Source organism: Schistocerca nitens, chromosome 6 (assembly GCF_023898315.1).
Source record: "Schistocerca nitens isolate TAMUIC-IGC-003100 chromosome 6, iqSchNite1.1, whole genome shotgun sequence".
Taxonomy (NCBI): Eukaryota; Metazoa; Arthropoda; class Insecta; order Orthoptera; family Acrididae; genus Schistocerca; species Schistocerca nitens.
Window position 1 is genome coordinate 17253242 of NC_064619.1, and position 11979 is coordinate 17265220.

Genomic DNA, 11979 nt, shown 5'->3' on the forward strand with positions numbered 1-11979 from the left:
ACCTCTGGCGTGCCACAGGGGAGCGTTATGGGACCATTGCTTTTCACAATATATATAAAAGAGCTAGTAGATAGTGTCGGAAGTTCCATGCGGCTTTTCGCGGATGATGCTGTAGTATACAGAGAAGTTGCAGCATTAGAAAATTGTAGCGAAATGCAGGAAGATCTGCAGCGGATAGGCACTTGGTGCAGGGAGTGGCAACTGCCCCTTAACATAGACAAATGTAATGTATTGCGAATACATGGAAAGAAGGATCCTTTATTGTATGATTATATGATAGCGGAACAAACACTGGTAGCAGTTACTTCTGTAAAATATCTGGGAGTATGCGTGCGGAACGATTTGAAGTGGAATGATCATAAAAAATTAATTGTTGGTAAGGCGGGTAACAGGTTGAGATTCATTGGGAGAGTCCTTAGAAAATGTAGTCCATCAACAAAGGAGGTGGCTTACAAAACACTCGTTGGACCTATACTTGAGTATTGCTCAACAGTGTGGGATCCGTAGCAGGTCGGGTTGACGGAGGAGATAGAGAAGATCCAAAGAAGAGCGGCGCGTTTCGTCACAGGGTTATTTGGTAAGCGTGATAGCGTTACGGAGATGTTTAACGAACTCAAGTGGCAGACTCTGCAAGAGAGGCGCTCTGCATCGCGGTGTAGCTTGCTGTCCAGGTTTCGAGAGGGTGCGTTTCTGGATGAGGTATCGAATATATTGCTTCCCCCTACTTATACCTCCCGAGGAGATCACGAATGTAAAATTAGAGAGATTATAGCGCGCACGGAGGCTTTCAGACAGTCGTTCTTCCCGCGAACCATACACGACTGGAACAGGAAAGGGAGGTAATGACAGTCGCACGTAAAGTGCCCTCCGCCACACACGGTTGGGTGGCTTGCGGAGTATAAGTGTAGATGTAGATGTAGATGAAATGATAGTAGTATTCCTGGAGGTTTAACTTAAGGCATGCTGGCCAAGCGGTTCTAGGCGCTACGGTCGCAGGTTCGAATCCTGGCTCGGGCATGGATGTGTGTGATGTCCTTAGGTTGGTTAGGTTTAAGAAGTTCTAAGTTCTAGAGGACTGATTACCTCAGATGTTAAGTCCCATAGTGCTCAGAGCCATTTGAACCATTTTTTTAACTTAAGGCATGGCGAATTCTTATATTTGACTGCTTCCAAGTCATTCTTCAGAATTCGTGGGCTACTGGATGGTTGCATACACCAACAAGGATAATTCGCTTACATTTATTGCGCATCTCAGGCTTAGAATTTTCTCCTCTTATGAGTTTAGGTGTTGTCATTTGTCCACCCTTTAAATTTAGATCTGAAATTGATGGACGATTCGTAGAAACCAGGCACTATTTAGGTTATCAGATTTATTATACTACGCATTACGCTCATGTTTTCCCGTCAATTTATGGAAGATGCATATTCAGTGTACTGTAGAAAACAAATGCTCTAAGCACACTCATATTCTTCTTCTTTTCATAAGAGTGATTACCGAAATGCTACCGGCCGCTCTGGAAGAGCGGTTCTAGGCGCTTCAGTCTGGAACCGCGCTGCTGCTATGGTCGCAGGTTCGAATCCTGCCTCGGGAATGGATGTGTGCGATGTTCTTAGGTTAGTTAGGTTTAAGTAGATCTAAGTTCTAGGGGACTAATGACCTCAGACGTTAAGTCCCATAGTGCTCAGAGCCATTTGAACCATTTGAACCGAAATACTAACACGGTGCATTGTAAACAAAGTCTTACTCGCTAGGTTATAGCACAATAACAAGTTTTTGTTAAAATGTATGTTGCAAATCTCTTTTTCTATCTTGCGATCAGCGACTCAACGTTAGATTAATGGATGTTATTGTGCACAAGTTCCATGAGGGCGTATAGTAGTGAGATAAAGTGTAATTAAATGTTTACATCACTATTTATTCGATATTGGAGCACTGGCATCGCAAAGTACAATGTTTTCCTATTCTAAGCTAAAATTTTCTTTGTAAATTTACAGAGTTGCACCATAGTATCAGCGTGGTACCAAAGCAAATAAGGGTGTGAAAATAAGTAAACCTTTGAACTTCAGTATCAATAATAGTGAAGACAATAACGTTCATTTCTGCACATGGTCCCGAGTTTGTAACTACCAAGAAAGTTTTTCATATAACACAGATTTGAAAATAACAGTATATGCCGTGGTCATTTAACCACTTATGACTCACGAATATTCCGACTGAACTGTTTCAGCCTTTTCTCATTTTCTTTCGAACGACTGTTTTTGATAGGAGCTCCATCTATAATATTCTTGCTGTGTAATTATGTTTTCCTCATTAATTAATACGATTTGCGCTATACTTCCACGCAAGAGTGCCAAACAGGCGTGGTATTAAAAATAAGTGCAGATTGTTAGCAAAATACTGTAAATAACCCCGCTTTAGAAAACAGCTTTGTGAGTTGTCACCACCAAGCATTCATTCGGTGGGCTTTCGATTCTTACAAAATCCAATTCAAGTTAGTATGCAGTATGTTCAGCGCTCATTCCATTGCGTATTACTCGGCGAGAACAATAACCGTGAAGTCTCTAGAAGCTCCTATTTGTTTCTCGAACAACAGCAATAATGCTCTAAAGAGTACAGTGTTTCACTGACAAGCATATAAAAATTCACTTGTCGACTTTTGGTTTACAGTAGCCCCTTAAAGGCACAAATTGTAAGCCAAAATATCTTGTACAGCTTAGAGACGCGAGAGAACAAAGACATTTGTTGGAGGGCAAAGTGGATACTCTGGAAAGAGAAGATGAGGAGTACGTACTCCTCTCACGAAATGTCTGCCTGCTGCAGAGGTATGAAGAGGAGGTAGGGGAACTTTAAGTGCTGAGCAGCACAAGATGTGCGCTGCCTGTTGTAGCAGCTACGAGAAGCTCGAGGTGTGGAAGTGCTCATTAGAACTCCTAACGAGAAGGTGCGCACGTGTGTCTACAGGTTGACATCATTAACTTGCACACACTTCTGAGTCAACAACGCAGAAAACACTGCTATTCGTACAGAACTGTAAAAAGTATTCTGATAAAGAGAATGAGGAAGAATGGCGAGATCGAGGGGTTTGGCGACAGAGATGCGGGATGCTGCGACAGCTGTAGGAACCCCGCTATAAGAAGAATGTTGACAATTTTTCGTTGTTTTCTACTGGCCGTAAATGGTGCATGAAAGATGACAATAGTTTGTGTCAGACACCCAAATTCGAACCTGAGTAGGGGTGACCGCAGTTTACCATATCGTGAAATTTCTACGTGAACACAGACATGTTATTACGACGAAGCGTGAGCAAAGTCGTAAAGAACCAAAAATGAAATGAATCTGCCGTGTTGCTTAGCAGGCCAGTCAACATCATGTAAGCGAAGGGCTGTAAATATTACCTAGACTTTTTGCGATACTGGAGCAGGGGTAAAGACGTATCACCACTTTTCGCACAGCACTGCGAAATCATAAAATGCAGCTGTTTGCAGGCACATATTCCTTTGCGCATTATTCTCGAACACCAAACTAGAGAAGCTTCAAGTTGCACTGATCTTGTCAATACAGTACGTCCTGAAATGGACTTTAGGTCACATATGACAAATAATGACACAAAGAACCAGATTTACGGAACAATAATAGTACTACCTCAAAACAGTATTTTGTGATGCGGCTACGAACAGATGTTAGAGCCTTTACACTTCGTTCGTTGGACCAAACAGGTCTTTCAGCTGCACCCGAGAGATGACGTTCTAAATAATTTCCTTCAGAATCGAAAGTTCAGATCTATTCACTATTTTGGGCGAGTGCTTCGGCCAGAGCTTACCTCTTGAGTCTCTTGAATTAACTTTATGAGTGAGGGGATCTCGGACATTTTTATGGTAACATGACCTTAGGATGACTTCGAAGTAATTCAGATGTGTGCTACTAAGTGAGAACTTCACAGAGAACGTTACACATGTCGTCCAACGGTCAGATCAGTGTGCAAGAGAAATGATTCATTGTCAGAAGAGAGTAGACTAGATGTTCTGAGTTTCCTGTACACACAGTTCTACTGCGGTACGCTTAACAGCGCTTCACAGTGTGTGACTGAAATGGCGCTTCAGCTGGAAACGTGCTCCGAAGTTGAAGTTAGCGGGACAGAACGATTCTTGTGGCCAAAAGATTAAGGTGCATTCAGACTCAGCGCGAAGTTCTGAGAGTATATGGACTTAATGCTATGTCGCGTCCAGTCGTAAAGAAACGGTGCCAACAATTTGAACAAGAGTGCACAGGCGAGGGCGATGTTAGTCGGGAAGTCCATACCCTGCACCATGCGATTTCCTCTCAGTAAGCTGAAAGAACATCTGGGGGCAATGAGATTTTCCAGTGATGAGGTCGTTTACACAGCTATTCTCGAACAGCTCCGTGACCAGGGAGCAGACTTCTATGGTCGAGGAACTGAACGATTGGCAGAACAATCAATTAAATTTTTCTGGGTTCGTGACCTCATTGTCAGTATGTAAGACTACCGACGTTTCCGTCATGTCGATCACGACGGTAGTTTTACATATTGATAATGCGGTCACAAACCTGGAAAAAATTTATTGACTGTGACGAAGGCCGCGGATGAAATATGTACCAAATCTTGGAACAGCCTTTATAATCAACAAACAAATCTTGAACTCAATAGTTGGCTTTGATTCCAAATCAGAAAGAATCTCAAGTCTTACATTCACAAGCACAAACAAAATCTACACAATTATCAATGCACATGCCCCTATAAACGAGGATAACAGGAAAAACAAAGAAAAAGTGGAGGCCTTTTGGAATCATCTAGATGACATTATTCAGAAAATTCCAGATAAAAACATCATCATTCTTCTTGGAGATTTTAATGCACAGATTGATAAAGAAAAAAGATATAAGAAAATAGTTGGAAACTATCCTGCACACAAGAGAACAAACAGAAATGGTGTGACACTAATAGAACTTTGCCAAGCACACAATTTAATTCTTAAATCCACAGCTTTCAAGAAACTCCCACGAAGATAAAAGACATGGGTATCCCGAAATCCTAGCCTTGGGGAATTTCAACTTGATCACGTGGCAATCAAGAAGATTTCTAGCAAAGAAATCATGAGCGTTAGGGTACTCAGGGGTGCAAACTTGGATTCAGACCACTACCTTTCTAAAATTAAGTTCAAAGTCATCCCAAACAGGAAACGCAGCATGAAACAAATTAAGGGCCGGAAGTATAGCACAGAAATGATATTAAAATCAGATGAATTCACAAAAGCAACAGAAACCATTCAGACACAAAGCTGGGGGGATATCAAGGAAAACTTCATTACTACAGCTGAACGGATAACACCTAACAAAAAAAGTAAAAAACATGCCTGGTGGTCGCTGGAATGTGATGCCCTCATTGAAACAAGAAAACAGTCATGGCAAAATTGGCAATCACAGAAAACAGAAGAAAGTAGACTGAATTTCATTACAGTTAGAAAATGGTAGATAAAAATATAAAAAGGATTAAGAAGACACATGAAAACAAAACTCTCCTCCAAATTGATGAAGAATTTGCTAAAAACAACACAAGAAGCTTTTACAGAACTTCCAAACAAAGGTTATCAAGATACAAAGCACCCACCCTCCAATTTCGAGATGTAAATGGGACCATCGCTCACAACAACACGGAAAACTGCAAAATACTAGCAAGCTACTTTGAGAAACTCTTGAATTGTGAACCCATCCTTGAAAAATTTGAATCCATCCCAAACAACCGTGAGAAGCCGGATTCAGAACCACCGACGACTGAAGAACTACAGAAGGTCATTTCAGAACTTAAAAACAACAAGGCGTCCGGAGAAAATCAAATAGTGGCCGAACTACGGAAAAAGGCTGACAAAAATGCAGTTACATCCCTAAAGTGTGTTTTCGATCAAATCTGGAAAGAAGAAGAGATCCCCACAGAATGGAGAACAGCTCTCATCCACCCTATCCATAAGAAAGGTTTGAAGACAGACCCCAACAATTACAGAGGAATATCACTACTGGATATAACGTACAAGATTCTTCCTGAAGTCCTTTTGAACAGGGCAGAGCCGCAGTTGGATCCGCAAATCGGGGAATACCTGGGAGGTTTTAGAAAGGGTGGATCATGTTCGGAACAAATACTAAACCTCAAAAACATTATGGCATACCAAAAATCAAGGGCAAAGACATACGTAATCTCCTTCATTGATTTCAAAAAAGCATATGATTAGATTGATAGAGAATCTCTGTTATCAGTCCTGGAAGAAATGGGTTTGGATAAGAAAACAACTAATATTATAAAAGCGACCCTTACAGATACATTTTCGAAAGTTAAATTTATGGGCGAACTATCGGAACCCTTTGAAATAAAAACGGGAGTGCGACAGGGAGATGGGCTCTCACCGTTGCTGTTCAATTGTGCGCTTGAGAAAGTAGTCAGAGAATGGAACATAAATATTAAGAGTGGTATAAGACTGGGTTGCAAAAAGAAGAACCTTAAAGTAAATTGCATTGCTTTTGCAGATGATTTGGCCCTGTTTGCTGAAACAATGGAAGAAGCACGGGAGCAAATCCTTGAACTAAAAAAACAAGCAGCTAAAATTGGTCTTCACATCTCCTTTGAAAAAACTAAGATACTGACAAACATCAAGCACTCATGTAAATACCTCAAAGTTCAAGAACAGAAGACTGAAATACTAAAAGAATTCAAATGTCTCGGAGAATGGATTAGTTCGAATGCTGGGGAAAGCAAAGCAATGGAATCCAGAAAAAATAAACTTGAATTCGCCTTCCAACTAACAAAAAATACATACAACAAAAAATCCCTTTCATGGGGGTCCAAAATTACACATTACAAGACAGTGATTAAGCCAGAAGCACTGTATGCAGCAGAAACCCTTGACATGAATTTCAAAGGCCAAATGGAGAAACTTGAGCTAAAGGAAAGAAAAATTTTAAGAAAGATCATTGGGCCAAAATTTCAAGACAATAATATTATATACATCAAAAATGAAACTCTCTACAAGAAAATCGAAAAACTTTCAGATTCTATGCGAAAAAGGAGAATAAATTTTTGTGGTCATCTTCTCAGAATGAATTCCAACAGATTAACTAAACAAATTTTTGACTTCTTCCGTAACCGAAAAACGAAGCCCAACTGGTTTAAAGAAACTGAGAAAGACCTAGTGGAATTAAAGATTTCAGAAAATTCACTTATTGATCGAACTGCTAAATTAATTACTAAAGAGGAAAACATAAGGTTCCAAGACAAATCCACACAAAAGTCCAAACCCTTCATCTCGGAAGAAGAGAGGAGAAGAAGATCAGAAAGAATGAAGAAATACTGGGCCCAAGAAAAGAACAACGCACAAAGAAATGATTGATCCAGCGTACCCCAAAGAGGGTGAAACGAAAGAAGAAAGAAGGCCGCGGAAGCCTACGTTTAGATTGGGAGAACTTCCCGACCGTAAATTACTAAAACTGAAACTAAACTCCTCCCTAACAGGTCATGAAGGCCCAACGGTACTGACCGACTGCGGTGTCATCCTCAGCTCATAGGCGTCGCTGGATGCGGATACGGAGGGGCATGTGGTCAGCACACCGCTCTCCCGGCGGTATGTCAGTTTCCGAGGCCGGAGCTGCTACTTTTCAATCAAGTAGCTCCTCACATAAAAAGTTCTCGGTTTACTTGCCGCGTCAACTTTGGATAACATCCCAAGCTTTCGATGACTACCTCCGTCATCTTCGTCAGGGGTAATCAAGTAGCTCCTCAGTTTGCCTCACAAGGGCTGAGTGCACCCCACTTGCCAACAGCGCTTGGCAGACCGGATGGTCACCCATCCAAGTACTAGCCCAGCCCGACAGTGCTTAACATCGGTGATCTGACGGGAACTGGTGTAACCACTGCGGCAAGGCCGTTGGCCGTAAATTACTAGATCTGACATAATAATGTGACACTTACTTTTTAAATCCCGTTGTTGATTTATTTCACGTCTGTTAGAGCAGCACCAGAGTGTGCCAGGAATACTCGGTGAGCTTGTGGAATTCCTTAGAAAGCAGAACTCATTCTTTTCGTGAAACGCTAGTGCGCATTTGCTACAGAGTGTCAAAGGATCCTATTGCCTCCAACGTATATCTAGCGTAAGAGACGTAAGGGCAGAATAAGAAAAATATACTGCCGGAAAAAAATAGTACATCCTTTTAGAGGTTTCCGATTCACTCAAGATTTATTGTTGCAACAGTGCATGTGGAGTACATGAAATGATTCCATTTGCAGATGAAGATCACAAGCGGTTCTGAGGAAAATGACTTATTGATACATAACCAACACGGATTGAGAAAATATCGTTCTTGTGCAACACAGCTAGCTCTTTATTCCCGTGAAATAATGAGTACTGTCGACAAGGGATCTCAGATTGATTCCGTATTCCTAGATTTCCAGAAGGCTTTTGATACCGTTCCTCACAAACGACTATTAATCAAATTGCTTGCATATGGAGTATCGTCTCATTTGTGTGACTGGATTCGTGATTTCCTCTCAGAGAGGTCACAGTTCGTAGTGATAGACGGTAAATCATCGAGTGGAACAGAAGTGATATCTGGCGTTCCGCAAGGTAGTGTCATAGACCCTCTGCCGTTCCTGATTTACATAAATGATCTAGGTCATAATCTGAGCAGACCCCTTAGATTGTTTGCAAATGACTCTGTAATTTACCGTCTAGTAAAATCATCAGACGATCAATTCCAATTACAAAATGATCTAGAGAGAATTTCTGTATGGTGCGAAAAGTGGCAATTGGCACTAAACAAAGAAAACTGCGAGGTCATCCACATAGGTACTAAAAGAAATCCGATAAATTTTGGGTATACGATAAATCGTACAAATCTAAGGGCTGTCAATTCGACTAAATACCTATGAATTACAATTACGAGCAAGTTAAACTGGAAATACCACATAGATAATATTGTGGGGAAGGCGAAACAAAGACTGCGCTTTGTTGGCAGAAGACTTAGAAGATGCGACAAACCCACTGAAGAGACAGCCTACATTACACTTGTCCGTCCTCTGCTGGAATACTGCTGCGCGGTGTGGGATCCTTACCAGGTAGGATTGACGGAGGACATCGAAAAAGTGCCAAGAAGGGCAGCACGTTTCGTGTTATCGCGCAATAGGGGTAAGAGTGTCACTGATATGATACGCGAGTTGGGGTGTCAGTCACCGAAACAAAGGCGGTCTTCTTTGCGGCGAGATCTATTTATGACATTTCAATCAGCAACTTTCTCTTCCGAATGCGAAAATATTTTGTTGACACCCACCTACGTAGGGGGAAATGATCATCATAATAAAATAAGTGAAATCAGAGCTCGAACGGAAAGATTTAAGTGTTCCTGTTTCCCACGCGCTATTCGACAGTGGAATGGTAGACAAGCAGTATGAAAATGGTTCGATGAACCCTCTGCTAGGCACTTAAGTGTGAATTGCAGAGTAACCATGTAGATGTAGAGATACCAGGTATCGCCCCTTGCTGAAACAACCATATTAGTACGTGGTGTAGTCTGCACAGGTGGCAATGCAGGCGCGAACTGGTATCCAGTCTATCGTACAGAGGGCGAATACTGTTATGGTGCTCCACCTTGTGTTAGACTTGTTGACTGACGGGTCGCTCGAGTCACTTCTTGTCCCATCATATCCCACACGTACTCGATCGGAGACAAATGAGGATATCGTGCTGGCCAGGGAAGTTGCTGCACGTCTTGAAGAGCACAATGAAGTTCACGGTTAGTGTGTGGGCGAGCATATCCTGTTGGAATAACACATCACCACCTTGTTGCAAGAACGGCAAAAGAACGGGTCCAACAACATTCTACACGTACCGAGAGCTGGTTAACGTCCCTCCAGGAAACACCAAAGGTGAACGATTGTCTTAGCTTATCGCACTCCAGACAATAAGGCCTGGGGTTTCGCCAGTGTGTCTTGCACGAATGAACTCTAAGAGAGGTGATCACCAGGTCTACGTCGTACTCGGAAACGACCAGCACTTGCTTGTAGGCAGAATCTGCTTTCTTCGCTGCAGACTACGCCGTAGTCACGCCGTAGGCACGCCGTGCCATTCCATCTTGCAGGCCATCCTCTAATGGTACCAGCCAAGCCATGCACGTAGATGCTGTGGCGTGAATAGAATACGGGCTAAATACACTCCTGGAAATTGAAATAAGAACACCGTGAATTCATTGTCCCAGGAAGGGGAAACTTTATTGACACATTCCTGGGGTCAGATACATCACATACTGACAGAACCACAGGCACATAGACACAGGCAACAGAGCATGCACAATGTCGGCACTAGTACAGTGTATATCCACCTTTCGCAGCAATGCAGGCTGCTATTCTCCCATGGAGACGATCGTAGAGATGCTGGATGTAGTCCTGTGGAACGGCTTGCCATGCCATTTCCACCTGGCGCCTCAGTTGGACCAGCGTTCGTGCTGGACGTGCAGACCGCGTGAGACGACGCTTCATCCAGTCCCAAACATGCTCAATGGGGGACAGATCCGGAGATCTTGCTGGCCAGGGTAGTTGACTTACACCTTCTAGAGCACGTTGGGTGGCACGGGATACATGCGGACGTGCATTGTCCTGTTGGAACAGCAAGTTCCCTTGCCGGTCTAGGAATGGTAGAACGATGGGTTCGATGACGGTTTGGATGTACCGTGCACTATTCAGTGTCCCCTCGACGATCACCAGTGGTGTACGGCCAGTGTAGGAGATCGCTCCCCACACCATGATGCCGGGTGTTGGCCCTGTGTGCCTCGGTCGTATGCAGTCCTGATTGTGGCGCTCACCTGCACGGCGCCAAACACGCATACGACCATCATTGGCACCAAGGCAGAAGCGACTCTCATCGCTGAAGACGACACGTCTCCATTCGTCCCTCCATTCACGCCTGTCGCGACACCACTGGAGGCGGGCTGCACGATGTTGGGGCGTGAGCGGAAGACGGCCTAACGGTGTGCGGGACCGTAGCCCAGCTTCATGGAGACGGTTGCGAATGGTCCTCGCCGATACCCCAGGAGCAACAGTGTCCCTAATTTGCTGGGAAGTGGCGGTGCGGTCCCCTACGGCACTGCGTAGGATCCTACGGTCTTGGCGTGCATCCGTGCGTCGCTGCGGTCCGGTCCCAGGTCGACGGGCACGTGCACCTTCCGCCGACCACTGGCGACAACATCGATGTACTGTGGAGACCTCACGCCCCACGTGTTGAGCAATTCGGCGGTACGTCCACCCGGCCTCCCGCATGCCCACTATACGCCCTCGCTCAAAGTCCGTCGACTGCACATACGGTTCACGTCCACGCTGTCGCGGCATGCTACCAGTGTTAAAGACTGCGATGGAGCTCCGTATGCCACGGCAAACTGGCTGACACTGACGGCGGCGGTGCACAAATGCTGCGCAGCTAGCGCCATTCGACGGCCAACACCGCGGTTCCTGGTGTGTCCGCTGTGCCGTGCGTGTGATCATTGCTTGTACAGCCCTCTCGCAGTGTCCGGAGCAAGTATGGTGGGTCTGACACACCGGTGTCAATGTGTTCTTTTTTCCATTTCCAGGAGTGTATGTAGTGCCCATACTCCCATTAATAACCTGTTCGCAACAGTTCGTGTTGATAGGTCCGGGCTTACAAGGCCTGTTATCTGTGCTGTGGTAGCTGTACGGTCTGCCACAGCTGCCCTCACAATACTACAATCCTCGTGGGCCTCTGTGCTGCGTGGACGTCCACAACCTCGTCTACGTATTTGACACAGTTCTTGTGCTATCTTTCGAACATTAATAGATTTCGTGCTGATCACTGTCCTCAACAAGTTTTGCAAAACTTTCCGAATGAATTTTCAATAGAAGTTACAGTTCCCACCATAAATAAGTCGTCCTAGGCGGACATTCTGTCCACAGCACAAAGACTAACAAGTATGCG

At 44.0% G+C, this 11979-nt stretch overlaps 1 pseudogene; it reads right to left on the reverse strand.

Moving 5' to 3' along the window:
• Positions 1-7816: 7816 nt before the first annotated feature.
• Positions 7817-7934, reverse strand: LOC126263802 (5S ribosomal RNA; annotated as a pseudogene).
• Positions 7935-11979: the final 4045 nt, after the last annotated feature.